General features: G+C 42.8%; 1 protein-coding gene across 8 annotated transcripts in view; it reads left to right on the top strand.

The window, feature by feature from the left end:
• The first annotated feature begins 10,830 nt into the window (after positions 1-10,830).
• Positions 10,831-14,052, top strand: part of JAKMIP1 (janus kinase and microtubule interacting protein 1) — a 200,140-nt gene continuing 196,918 nt past the window's right edge. For 5 of the 8 annotated variants that reach the window (XM_073574508.1, XM_073574507.1, XM_073574505.1 and 2 more), the window contains exon 1: positions 10,831-11,006. The gene's annotated coding sequence lies outside the window, so the exon portion shown is untranslated. The remainder of the gene's footprint in view (positions 11,007-14,052) is intronic. The other 3 variants (XM_073574509.1, XM_073574506.1, XM_073574512.1) reach the window with 2 other exon arrangements.

Raw genomic sequence — 14,052 nt, 5'->3', positions numbered from 1 at the left:
TAGATGTCTGTCCAGCCTCTGTTTGAAGACTTCCATTGAAGGAGAACTCACCACTTCTCGTGGCAGCCTGTTCCACTCATTGATCACTCTAACTGTCAAAAAGTTTTTTCTAATATCTAATCTGTGTCTCCTCCCATTCAACTTACATATTGGCATACCTCGCATCTTCTACAGAAGAAAAAGGGGGTCAAGTTATGCTCTCTGCAAAACTCACGCATCTGTAAGTTGTCAATAGTCCAGTCAAAATACAAAAAAAAAATCCTTTACCCTGAACAAATTCCAAGCAAAAAATCAAGAAGAACCAACAGTCAAAAAAAACCCATAAAAAAGTCATACTTTATTAATTCATTTACATCATAAAATGACACAGGTAATCGTGAAAAAGGGGAATGAAGAAGCATACAAATTGGCAAGAATAAGCCATGCGTGCTGTCAAGAGTTCAGGATTCTAAGTGAATATAGGAATCCCTATAAATCATGTAACACCAAGCCCACAAAAATCTTCTTATTGTATGGCAATATATGTAAATAAAAGTAATTATGCTTATAAATATCAAAGAAAGGGCACTGGTGGTACATGATAGAAGATGTCACTTGCATGCTCACAAATCGCAGCAGTAAGCCTAGCAGTCATCTGAAAACTGTGCAACATATAGGAAACGCGAGTGCATAACTGCCTATACTGTGAATCAACCAGGCTCACTGCAGGTAAGTGAATGGGAAACCAAACATGACGCATATGGAACCAGAAGTTATTACCTGATAAGAGACAGACACGCAGGCCGGACCCCGACACGCGTTTAGGAGCAACACAGCTCCTTCCTCAGGGGGCGTGGCTAAAGCGCGGCTATGTAGGACTTATATAGCGCTAGCCAAGAAATTATTCGTCATGTTGACTGTCCGTCATGCACAGGGCAGCACCTCCCCAGAGAAACCGGAAACACGCGGGCCCCACGTGATCCGGCGCATCAGAGGGAGGAAGCAGTCACTGGGCCGACTGGACAGTGTACAGAGCGCATGACAGGAAGGACACTATCCACCATCTTGGAGGGGGCAGTTAAGACAACATAGGTAATAGTATATAAAAGAAGACAGTACAAAACAAGACATATGGAACAAAAAACAAATAACAACAAAGCGCTATCCATCATATTGCAGAAAGCAACTATATAGTGCAAATAGAAATATATACACACACATGTGAAAAAACAAAATAAGCTCAAAAACGCCCCATGTCCAAGGTAATATAGAACGGTCATAGTATAAGAAAAATACCAGGTAAGCTCTATATACAAGGAAGCAGTATAATAAATGTTGGAGCGTTTATAGATCAACAACTGCACACATAACAGGCATATCAATCGGTATCAAAAAATGCAAATCATGAGAATAATATCATGTGTATCTAAAGTTAAAAGGTGCAGTATGCACCCATATAAACCATCGCCATATAAGGCAACTAACATTAGATCGGCAAAGTGGAATAGATACAGATTGAATAACCATATATGCAAAGATATATAGATACGTTATTTTAAATAATATATGAAGATCGATGAAAGCGCTTCCAAGGTCTTCATCCAAACATGGATAGAGCTGAGAATTTGATTGAAAGGGTATCACCGGCATACTCCATATTGATGCATAGGTCATATAAGCAAACTGAAACAAAAAATGTGTATGTTAAAACCAATAAAATATAATATTAAAATATAATGCCAAATTGATGCCAATGTCCAAAGAGCAGGGACTACAAAAATGGGACATATGATATATTTTCATTCAGGCCATCCGGATGTAAAGTGCCAAGTGTCCAAATCCACCTGGTCTCTAATTGAGCCAGGCGGCCAGAGAGTCTCCCACCTCTTATATTTATTTTAAGAGCATCGATGCCACGGAACCTCAGTACCGTGCTATCACACTGATGAATCTCTTTAAAGTGCCTAGGTAAGGTTTTAAGAAGGGAATCATCTGTGCAGGCTAATGCAGCCTGTATTCCCAAGACGTGTTCCCTCACACGCACTTTCAGCTGTCTCGTGGTCATGCCCACGTAGATCAAACCACAGGGACATGTCGCATGATAGATTACATAACGGGTGGTACAAGATATCCAATGTCTGATTTCAAAAGACTTTGTACCATCATGGTTGGTAAAGGAGGTGCACCGCTCGATATTAGAGCAGGCCACACATTTACCACACGGAGAACAACCTTGTCTGGGCACAGAATTGTCCAAGAAAGTACGTATTGGGTGACCCCCATAGTGACTGGATACCAACCTATCACGCAAATTACTGGCTCGCCTAAACGTAATGGGAGGCCGGTCCGGAAGAAGTTTGCTAAGAATCGGATCGACCTTGAGAATAGGCCATGCCTTCATCATTACCCTACGCATCATCTCATGTGAAGAATGAAATGAAGTAATAAACCTCACTGAATTATCTTTTTTAGGTCTATTTAAAGTGGAATCCCTGTAGAGGAGCTCATTACGGGCTACATGCTTGGCATGTTGAAAAGCTCTTTTGACACAGCGCTTACTATAACTTACAAAAATTCCAAGAAAGCGTTTTATTGTTTTTTTTTGGTAGTATTACATGTAGGGAAAAACATACTAAAAGTTTACCAAGATAGGGTTACCACAAAGGGTCCAAATGTGACGTCAAAGAATATGGCCGCCAAAGCTGTAAAATGTTAAATGTGACTCGCCTTTCAGTGTCTATCATATTTCTTTTACAATTACTACTATTATTATATTTATTATTTAACGATTTATTTATCTTCTTTTACAGAGCTGAGAATGATGGAAAGTCAAGAAATTTGCCCCTTATGCAGCCATGAAGTAGAAGATGACGGAGAAAGAGTGGTGATTGGTGCGAAAGGAGCTGAAGGGATCAATAAAGCCAGTACTGAGAGGGGCGTTAGCACTGTGGTAGCTGCTGGAGCAGTGGTGCACAAGAGATGTCGTATGAACTACATAAACAAGAAGCAAATAGACTTGCATAAGAAAGCTACTTCCATTCATCATTCACCTGCCAAGAGAGGTACACGGGTGTCTACTGGATCCTATGATAGCACGACGCAGTGTTTGTTCTGTGGACATGAAGTGGTGAAGACAAGATCTAGTAGTGATTTCGATGACTATAGCTTTGTTAAAGCAGATGGATTTGTAAGGTCCATCTTGTCACATTGCCAACAGCGTAATGATGATCGTACAGGATCCTGGCTGATGCACCTTCATGCTGTAGCCGAATGTCTGCCCATTCTTGCAGCTGCTGGGCATGGGAACTATGTGAAGGCCGCCTACCTTTACCTCCAGTCTATGACCACTCTGGAAGATGATATGCCATCAGTCTCCATAGATTTATGAATGGCTTGCATGTTGTAAGGCGGACTGATCAGTACTGGGCAGGCCTGGGTTGCGACCTAGTCATCGAGCAAGCTCTGATGCACTCCCTAAAAACTGCAGGAGGACTCACCAGAGGAAGTGGAATGTCCGAACATCAGAGGGCCTGTGGACTCTGTCTGTGCCAGTGTCCTCTTCCTACAGTGATGCAATGCAGGGTTTCACTCGCCAGAACTTTGTCACCAGTGAACAACACAAGGAGGCAAGAACGTCAAGGACGAGAAGAGATCGTGAAGACCTGGAGAAAATTGCAGATAAACTCGAGACCTTTTCACCTTTCTCTGATGAAGTGTCTCTTCGCAACATTATCACCGGTGTCAATGCAAATAAGGATGTGAATGTCCATAACCTGTTCACCATTGGCAGAGAAATAGTGGCAACAATGGAGGGTCAATCACTGTTTTCAGTTAAGTACAAGCGGTCAATGAAAGCCAAGACCCTGGCATCCAGTGAGGCTATTGACATTGCTAAGGACAAAACAATAGACCCCGCTCTTTTGTTCTAAAGGTTTCTTGTGGTGTCTCAAACTGCTGATCTTTCTCCTGATGAGGTGATGGCCTATGAACCTTCACCATACCCACCATTCCTCTTTGAGGCAAAACATCTCTTACGCAAACCAAACAAAGCACAACTGATGGCTGCTATAAAAGAACAGCGTTCAGATGACGCAGTACTCAAGGATGTACCAGAAGTGGAACATTATGTTCTTGACGGAGGTTCTCTTCTCCATCTACTGAAGTGGTCGGAAGGAAATACATATTGTTCAATCGCTGAAGACTATGCATCTTTCACACTAAAGCACTATGGTAAGGCTACAATAGTATTTGATGGTTACATTGGAGGACCAAACACTAAGGATATTACCCATCAGCGACGGCGCAAAAAACAAACAAGTAACAAAGTGAACATTGCTGAAGGAACGAAATTTGTCGGGAGAGGAGGACTTCCTTTCGAATGTGGAGAACAAACAGTCTCTTATCAATCACGTATCACAGCACATGAATGACAGAGGTTGCCACGTAATACAATCAGAGGGGGATGCAGATGTGGAGATTGTTAAGGCAGCAGTGTCAATGTCATCCAACAAAAGTACTAGTCTCATTGGCGAAGATACAGATCTTTTGGTGTTGTTACTTCATCACGCGTCAACCAGCGAAGGCAACAAGCTTTATTTCTACTCGGATAAAGGGAGTCCTGCAACAGTATACGACATTAAGGTTGTGAAGAAGTTCCTGGGAAACCATGTCTGCAGCAGTCTTCTGTTCCTTCATGCATTCACGGGTTGCGATACCACTTCTGCGGTTTTTGGAATCGGAAAAAAACTCGGTCTACACAAGGTTTTGAAGGGAGACTCGGTCTTAAATAGCTGTGCTAACATCTTTTCCACACCGAACAAAAACAGAGCTGAGATTGAAGACGCTGGGTGTAAAGCGATGGTGGCATTGTTCGGGGGCAAACCTGGAGACAATCTGTCTGCAATGAGGTATTCTACTCTCTGCAAAAAAGTTGGTTCAGCCAAAATCTTTGTTACACCTGAACGACTGCCACCGACCTCCTCTGCAACGAAGTATCATGCCCTTCGGAGTTACCTCCAAGTGATGCTTTGGATGGACAATGGTGAGGCCATGGACACTACTGAATGGGGATGGGAATTGCAGAACAACAGTCTAGTTCCAGTGATGATGGATACTTCACCCGCGCCAGAAACACTTCTGAAAATAATTCACTGCAATTGTTCTCGTGGTTGTAGTACACTTCGATGCACTTGCAAAAGACATGGACTTACCTGTTCACGGGTATGCGGACCATGTCAAGAAGGGCATTGTGACAATATGAGTGAGGAAGCAGTGTCTGATGATGAAAATAGTGACTATTGACCTGACACGCTTATTCAGTGATGAAGTAGGTCTTAAAATGCACTGTTTATTAATTCTATAATTTCTAGATATGTACATATATTTCATGACGTCATTGATGACGACATGACCTCCCCTGTCCATGTAGTTAGTATAAAACTTTGTATAAAAATTGTTATATGAAAATATATAGTATACAAAATGCAAACTCTTCTGTAACCTAAAGCTACAGCTTTGAAATAGGGAAATATTTGTTATTTTTAGTGCGATGGCTGTCATCGTCTTATGACGTCATAGGACCTTTGTGGTGATCAATTTTTGGAAAACTTTTAATATGTTGTTCCCCACATATAATAGTAATAAAAGAATCATAAAACGCTTTCTTGGAATTTGTTCCGGGTCAAACCGTATTTTGACTGGACTACAAGCGAGGTCATCGTGGACGAGCTGATGCTTCTGCACAATCCGGCACCCTACGGAAATCGTGTCCCAGTCCCGATGTGCTGCTATGTGTGACAGACATCACACTTACTTGTGGCCCATGGGCCTCCTCCAGGCTTCCATCTTCAGGAACTGCTGCACACATCAAGGGGACACCAAGTGCTTTTCAACAGTTAAATTTTTTTTACTGAACAGTCCACAGTGAGTACAGTGGAGCATGTGGGATAGGGCACAACAGGTTACAGTCTTTCCCCAGATACCGGACATAACTTCACCCTTAGCCCTTGTTCCCGATAGAGCATCCTTTTTCTTGCTGTCTCCACTACCTCTAGTGATCCCTCTGCACTGATAGTTGTGCACCCAGATTCCATCACCTCCCCCTTTGAGGATCTGTGTTCATTTTTCCCTGCAGGCGCGATGGATGGATCCTGGCTCAATGAATGAATCAGCATGGAGGAGTTGTATGGCAATCCACTGCCCCGAGAGATAGGGCCAACATGGGCCTAACAGCCCACTGCACTTGAACTCCATGATGAACTTGCTCAAACCTTCCACTACTCCTAACCACCCATAACCAGGAAGAACCTCTCCTTTTATTAACACCATCCCCCTCCCAACTGTGGGTCTGTCCCTAACATTAACTATTCCTTATCAATTTCCTATCTCTACAGTATATTACAAATAACCCTTGCCTCCTTTTACCTTTAAAGCACTTATCTTTATACACTATCATGGAGTTTGCCCCGTTCTTCTACACATTAGCATAACATATTACATAGGGATTATGCACCTACACATTAAATGCATAAAACACACAACATTGTTCACATTACACTTATGTCTTCAGGGTAGGGACGGGATAAGACAGTCCACATCCTCACACATGTGGGCGACTTTCTTTCATACACATCATTGCGCCTCTGTAGCTGGGTGTACGCTTCCTGACTTCAGTGGCGCCCTGAGCATGTCCGGAAGTGGAGCAGAAGCCAACGGAGGAGCCGAAAATCAAGCTTCTTCTTTGTTTCCAGACATGCACATTGCGTCTCTGAATGCGGGATTTGTATGGGAGAAAGTTGTGCTCATGTGTGACAATGATACCGACTTTTGCCCTGGGGGGGGGGTAACATCCTGAGTGGGACGACTACTCCGGAGAAACAAACGCCCCATTGACCAGTCAAAAGTTAATTTGCATATGATAAACGGACTTTAGCAATACTTTTACTTTTAAGAAAGATCTGTTTACCGTAGCTATCAAATGTAATAAAGGGACTGTTAGGCAGGGAATTAATACGGGAAGATATAAATGCTGGTGGTTTGGGGGGGATAGGGGACCTGTCAGGTTCCCTTTACTGGAGAGAAAAAAAATCAATGACACCATTTTATTTACTCCATTTACCAATCACTGTAAATAATTTGTTCACAGTATTATGTGGGTTGTTACAGTTACGTAGATACGACAAATGTCTGTTGTTTGCTAATTTTTGATGCTTATTTTTTTTTTAAAGTACATTAAAAATGTCATTATTGTAGTTGTGCAGGAAAATTGAAAATGTGTACCTGTTACTGTGGGACAATAAATCTGGCACCACAGCCATTACAATGACACTGTTATTGGGGCACAGGACTTTTAGGGTTGCTCCCATCTGTATAGATACTGTAGATATTGTCAGATACTGTTTGTTTAAAAACAAGCACTCTTGCAATTTACCGCTTACTAAAATTTGCCGCAAATCTTGAGATATTCTCTTTAGTGTACAGCTCATTGCCTAGGATACAGACCACCGCTGCTCTCTAGCTTGTAAGCACTGCGCTGGGATTAGGAGGTAACAGCGCACTGCAGCAATCCTAGCCAGCGTCAAAACAGTGCTTACAAGCCCAATAGATAAGCACTAGACTTCTTCAACTGTCTAACAGAGGTGGTCGGTCTCCAAGACAACAAGCTGTGAACAAAATAAAAGTGCTAATATCTCAAAATCGGTTGAAATATGTAATAAACAGTAAATGGCAATATTGCTTGTTTACAAGCACAATCCAACGATACCCTTTTATTAAGATGGGAATAGCCCTTTAACCCCTTCACTATTTTTGACGTACTTGTGTCCCTGCCTTTGATGTGCACTCACAGATATTAACCTGTTAAATTTAACACGCGCCGGCATTCATCTTGCCTATTGACAACCTTGTCACATGATCACTGGATGCCTATGGATTGTCATGACAGCTGGAGGTCTGCTGAGGACCCCCGTGCCTGTCATTACAATCCTCCTTCATTGGAGACTGTCATTTCTAATCATAATAATAATTTTATATAGCGCCAACATATTCCGCAGCGCTTTACAATCAAGCGGGGACATATACAGACAAGAAATTCAATACAAAGTAAGACATATTTCAGCCGTTACAGGAGGAGTGAGGGTCCTGCTTGCAAACTTCCCATCTAACAGGAAATATGGCGGACACAATAGGTGAAAAGTTCTTCTTATTTCAGATCCAGCAATTGCAATAAATAGGGATTTTCATTTAAACCTGTATGATCCGGTCATCATCCAGTGTGTTTAAGTGTGTAAAAACATGGGGGCTAGGTAACAGTCAGATCGTGTGGGGTAGTGCATTCCAGAGAACTGGTTCAGCACGGGAGAAGTCTTGGAGACGGAGGTGCGAGATTAGAATTATAGAGGATGATAGTCTTTGATCAGTTTCAGAATGGAGGGAATTTTCAGGGCGATAGACAGAGATGAGGGAGGAGATATAGGGTGGTGCAGAATTGTGGAGAACTTTGTGGGTGAGAGATATGAGTTTATATTGTATTCGGTAGCGAATGGGTAACCAGTGTAATGACTGGCACAAGGTGGAGGTATCGGTGAAGATGCTGGACAGAAATACGATCCTGGGTGCCGCATTCAGGACGGATTGGAGAGGACAGAGATTAATAAGAGGGAGACCGATCAGTAGAGAGATGCAGTAGTCCAGACGAGTGAGTAAGAGCGACAGTAATCTTTTTAGCGGTTTCAAAGGTGATAAAAGGTCGGATTCTGGAGATGTTTTTTAGATGTAGGTGACATGAGTGAGTGAGCGATTGGATATGGGGAATAAAGGAAAATTCTGGGTTAAATGTAACCTCAAGAAAGCGGGCGTGCTGGTGGGTTATTATGGTTAAATCCTCCAAGGTAATTTCAATATCAGGTAGAGTTAGGTTAGTAGAGGGAGGAAACACAAGAAGAAGCACAGTTTTAGAGAGATGCAGTTTCAGATGGAGGGAGGACATGATGTTAGAGACAGCGGACAAACAATCCGTGGTATTTTGTATTAGGGTGGGGGTGATGTCAGGGGAAGAAGTGTATAAGTGGGTGTCATCAGCATAGAGATGATACTGGAATCTAAATCTACTGATGGTTTGTCCAATAGGGACTGTGTACATAGAGAAGAGAAGGGGACCTAGGACTCAGTCCTGAGGAACCCCGATAGTAAGGGGACGAGGAGAGGAGAGCCAACAAAACATACAATGAAGACGTGGTCAGACAGGTAAGGAGGAGAACCAGGAGAAAACGGTGTCCTTGAGGCCGATGGAGCGGAGCATAGTGAGGAGGAGCTGGTGATCCAGTGTCATATGCTGCAGAGAGATCCAGGAGAATTAACATGGAGTAGTGATCATTACATTTAGTTGTTGGTAGATCATTAGAGACTTTAGTGAGGGCAGATTCAGAAGAGTATAAAGAGCAGAATCCAGATTGTAAAGGGTTGAGAGAGATCTGAGAGAGAGCGGATAAGACGGGAGTGGACCAAGCGTTCCAGGACTTTAGAGACGAAGGGAAGATTAGACAGGTTTGTAGTTAGCAGCACAGTTCTGGTCGAGGGATGGGTTTTTTAAGTAAAGGGGTTATGTTGGCATGTTTAAATGAGGAGGGAAAAATACAGAAGAGAGAGAGAGGTTAAATATTTTAGTTAGGCGAGTGGTGACAACCAGTGAGAGAGTCTGCAGGAGATGTGAGGGAATAGGGTCACTGGTGCAGGTTATAGGCCGAGAAGAAGCGAGGAGCTGGGTAACTTCTTCTTCTGTAACAGGCTCAAAGAAGGAAGAGGATCCAGCCTCTGAGGAGATTGGGCAGAAATGTCCTGATGGATGTGGTTGATTTTTTGCCGAAAATGAGTTTTTGTTCTACTCTACATAACAGTGCTGAAGCCCTGCTACGTATGGCACAGACGACTGGTCAATCGCAGCTTCAAATCTCTTAAGAGGACTATTAAATTCAGTAAAAAGTTAAAGAAGAATTTTTTTTGAAAAAATTAAAAAAAACACAAAAGTTCAAATCACCCCCTTATGCCCCATTGAAAACAAAATATAAAAAAAATAGAAAGTACACGTATTTGGTGTCACTGCATTCGTAAAAGTCTGATCCTTTAAAAAACGAAAAAAAATGAATCCGATCAGTAAATGGTGTAACGAGAAAAAAAAATAAATCAAAACACCAGAATTCCATTTTTTTTGGTCGCTAAGAGACGGTTAAAACATTGTTTCTACCCAGAAATGGAATCAATAAGACAACATCCCAGATCTGGTAAAATGTTAACTTTACGGGTCTCAGAAAATGGCGACAAATAAAACAAAATAATTTTTCTCTCATGTTTCCAAACTTATTTTCACCGCCTAAACAAATAAAATGGGGAATCCTATTGTCAGGTCAGTATTACCATATAGTGTAACACAGTGAACAACCCCCTCTCCCTCCAAAAAATAATTATCAAATTGCACTTTTTTTTTTGCAATTTCACCGCGCTTGGAATCCCCCCCCTTTTTTTAGTACATGTGGTAAAATCAGTGGTGTCATTCAAAACTACAACTTGTCCCCCCCAAAAAAAACAAAAAAAAAAACAAAGCAAAACAAGCCCTTACATAAACTAAAAGAAAAAAAATGCTATGGCTTTTGGAAGAAGGGGAGATAAAAGCAAAAATGGAAAATCACCGTTTAGTGAAGGGGTTAAGATTTTTTTTTCTAAATTACAGTGTTTTAAAATGAGCACATCACTGCTGCCAAGTGCCCCAAAAAAAAAATGCCGAAAAATACTCGAGGAGGTAATATTCGAATTCTCCCACTAGATGGCGCTGTTCGCGCTGTCACTGGCGTCTGTAGAGAAGCACGTGGTGCAGGCTGTGCTGCTTCTTCTTCTCGGCACTGAGCACAGACAGCACTGCAGCAGCAGCAGGTCCGGAGACAGCTCCTCCTGACGGGATGGTGAATGGAGGCATCAGCTCCTCTGCTCCTTCCATCCCTGCTCCTGTGACCGCCAGCAGAACAGCAGCATTCCCTGTAAGTGCCATCATGTCTGTGTCCTGTCACAGCTGCCTTGTGTGTGTGCAGGGGCTGTCAGCAGCAGGGCTGTCTGTGGGTGCTGCTCCTGCATCCCCCCCTGATCCCCCAGCACTGGGGGGTAATCCATATTGCTGGGGTCTACAGCTCTCCATGAATGGTGTGCCATCCTCATGCCCTGACTCCCAGCAGCTGGCAGGAGAAGGGACCCACCCTTAACCCTTCGCTGACTGCTAGCTGCATTGGGTTGCCAGTGCTTGTGCAGCATTTTACTGTCACATTTATCTTTTTTTTTTTCCATCCTGATCAGGTGCTGACATGTCTGCCTGACATAGATAAGGAGAATTGCAGACTTGTGTATTGCTCTGATCTGAGGGTGTGGTGGGAACGGGGCTGATGACACAGTGAGGAGCCGCTGGCTGTACACCTGTTATACCATAATGTCTCCATATCATTCAATGTTTCCAGCGTTCCGTTGTCTTCTGCTGCCGTCCGGCGAGTGCTGACAACCAATGCGGTCCCCATTACAGGTCCGGCAGGGGTTGTCATTGAGCGTTCCTTCTTCCAATACGTCGTGATACGAGATCAGGGAGGTTTCGCTATCCTTTGCTTATTCAGGAGTTTGGATGCTGGGAAGAGTCCGGTGGGAGCAGTAATAATGGTGGCCATATTGGGTGTCATTCAGCTTTCTTAATAGGAGATATTTGTGAATGTTATTACATTATTAGTGGTTTAATTGTGGGAAACGCTGCATTTACGCGCTCTTGCGTACTGCCGAGATGCGGTGTGGCGGCACACTTTACAGGCCCTTAGGCTCATCATGTGGTCCACATCCGTGAGAGATCCTAGCCTAAGGAATAGCTCCATAATACATCAATTATTGGCGCACACCATCATTTTTTTTTTATTTTTTTTTTTTTTGGCGGATCTGTATGAACCCTGTCCTAAAAAAAAAAACTTGTGTCCACCCACTTTCAATCCCGCAGTAAGAGTTAATATAGGATACCTGTTTAGAGATCGCCAAAACAGAGATCTGTAATAGGTCATTCCCATGAGGCCTTAGGTCTTGTTCACACACTGAGTGTTTGACAAATAATGTTGCAGCATAAAAAAAAAAAAAATCAAAAAAAAAAAAAAAATCGGAATTCTTACGCATGCGCCTGTTATTTTTTTACTCTCAGATTTGAACCTTCAAAGCGTTTTTTCAGTTCTGCAGCTTGTCAGCTCTTTAAGCGTTTTTACAGCTTTTTTTTTTTCACCCATTCAAATGAATGGGAATAAAAAGCACAAATAATGCGTCAAATATATGTGTATTTTACAGAGCATTTTTCCTGCCAAACATCTACTGCAAATACTAAATGTGTGCATAAATCCTTAGTCGAAATGTTGGCGTGTATTAATTATAAGGATAGATGAACATGGCTGTATGAGGTGCATGGCTGTCGTTTTAGGTGACTTTTCACATGAGGAATATAACACTATGTCTGGCCATTATGTGACTTGTATCCTCCATTTTGTTCACCAGTTTTGCCCTCTGCAGTCTCTATCTCCAATTTTCAGTTGACTCTGAGCTAGTAGGTGGAAACTAGGTGGTATTATTTCTCCCATACACAGTACACACAGAGATGGATTCCTGTTCTTCTTTGTAGAACACAGAAGCAACAACATGGAAGGCATTATACCATAGTACTGAGCTTTGTGGCTGTAAATCCAGCCCTGGAGCCAGATAAAACAGTTGCTTGGATCTGCCTGTGTTAGCCTACTCTCACTGTGCTAAGTGCTCCGCCGTCTCTTCTCCTTAGAATATAAAAGGAGCTGTAACCTGAAACTTCAGTAAGCTGGAAGTTTGTCTTGCTTTGACCAAAATGGATTTGAGCTTTTTTTTTTTTTTTCAGCGTAGTGGTGAGTTCAGGAGGTAAGGGGGAGGGTGGTAGAAGTGGCTCTTAAGTGGATGAAAAGGCAGATTTCTATGCTAATCTACATTACAACAAAGTTTCTTATATTTGCGTGTACTATTTGTGGAAACAGCTGAAATGGCAATGACTGTTTAAAGGGAATTTGTGCTACTTGTTTGATAGGTGATGGTTTGTGGGATCCTGACTTATTGGAACAACACCCATTCTGCTAGATTTCTTGCAATTTGGGCACAGTGAAGTGAGGTGCTGTTGTCTGAGCTTTATCAGCACCGCACATCCGCCTAGAGATGCGATGATGGAGAATCGGCGCACGCGCAGTGTGGAACATTCAGTACATTTTTCTCAATTTTTAGAGGGGTTTTCTGGGCTAAGCACTCATCTTGTCAGTGACTACACCACACTGAAACCTAAGAGTTTGTAATGTACACACTGTTAGGATTCTGCTCGGCTCGCCTGTTCAGGTGGTCGTACTGCTCGTATGTGCTGGCTGGCTTCTCTTCCTGCTCCTCGCACTGTTCCATTTAGAGAAGCATGTTGGACGAGCTGTCGGAATGGGCCACATAATGGCTGTTTATATATGGCGGCCCCTACTGTACCTCAGACGTGCCTCTGGTTTCACATAGAGGCATGCAGAGGCCAAATCCATTAGACATACAGTATATACTAAATTTTATATATTCCCATGTTCCCAAGTCATTACTTGAGAAATATACGGCTGGTGCGAGTGACCCCATAGAGAATCATTGGTCCGTGTGTAATGTGTGCTTTTAACTCCTCTCACTCGTCCGTATTCCTCGCCAGTGTGACCCCGGCCTAATAGTTTCTATTGGAAGGTTTTCTGTGTGGATTTTCCCCATAGACTTACATTGGATGTTGAAAATCCGCAGGTAAAAAACGCACATGCGTTTTTAGTGCGTTTTCCCCGGCTGAAACATATAAAAAAGCGCTGGTAATCCGAACCTAATTACTGTATTTTTTCAGACTATAAGAAGCCCTTTTTACCCCCAAATTTGAGAGGAAAATTGGGGCGCGTCTTATAGTACGAATGTAGCTTATAGGGGGGCACGCCAGTGGTGGTGGAGCCGGGGGTCACAGGAGGTAGGGCTGCTGCTGCAGGAATCTGGCCAGGA

Source organism: Dendrobates tinctorius, unplaced genomic scaffold, assembly GCF_039654945.1.
Source record: "Dendrobates tinctorius isolate UK_male_01 unplaced genomic scaffold, ASM3965494v1 ptg000039l, whole genome shotgun sequence".
Classification (NCBI taxonomy): domain Eukaryota; kingdom Metazoa; phylum Chordata; class Amphibia; order Anura; family Dendrobatidae; genus Dendrobates; species Dendrobates tinctorius.
This window is presented reverse-complemented; position numbering and strand designations above follow the sequence as displayed.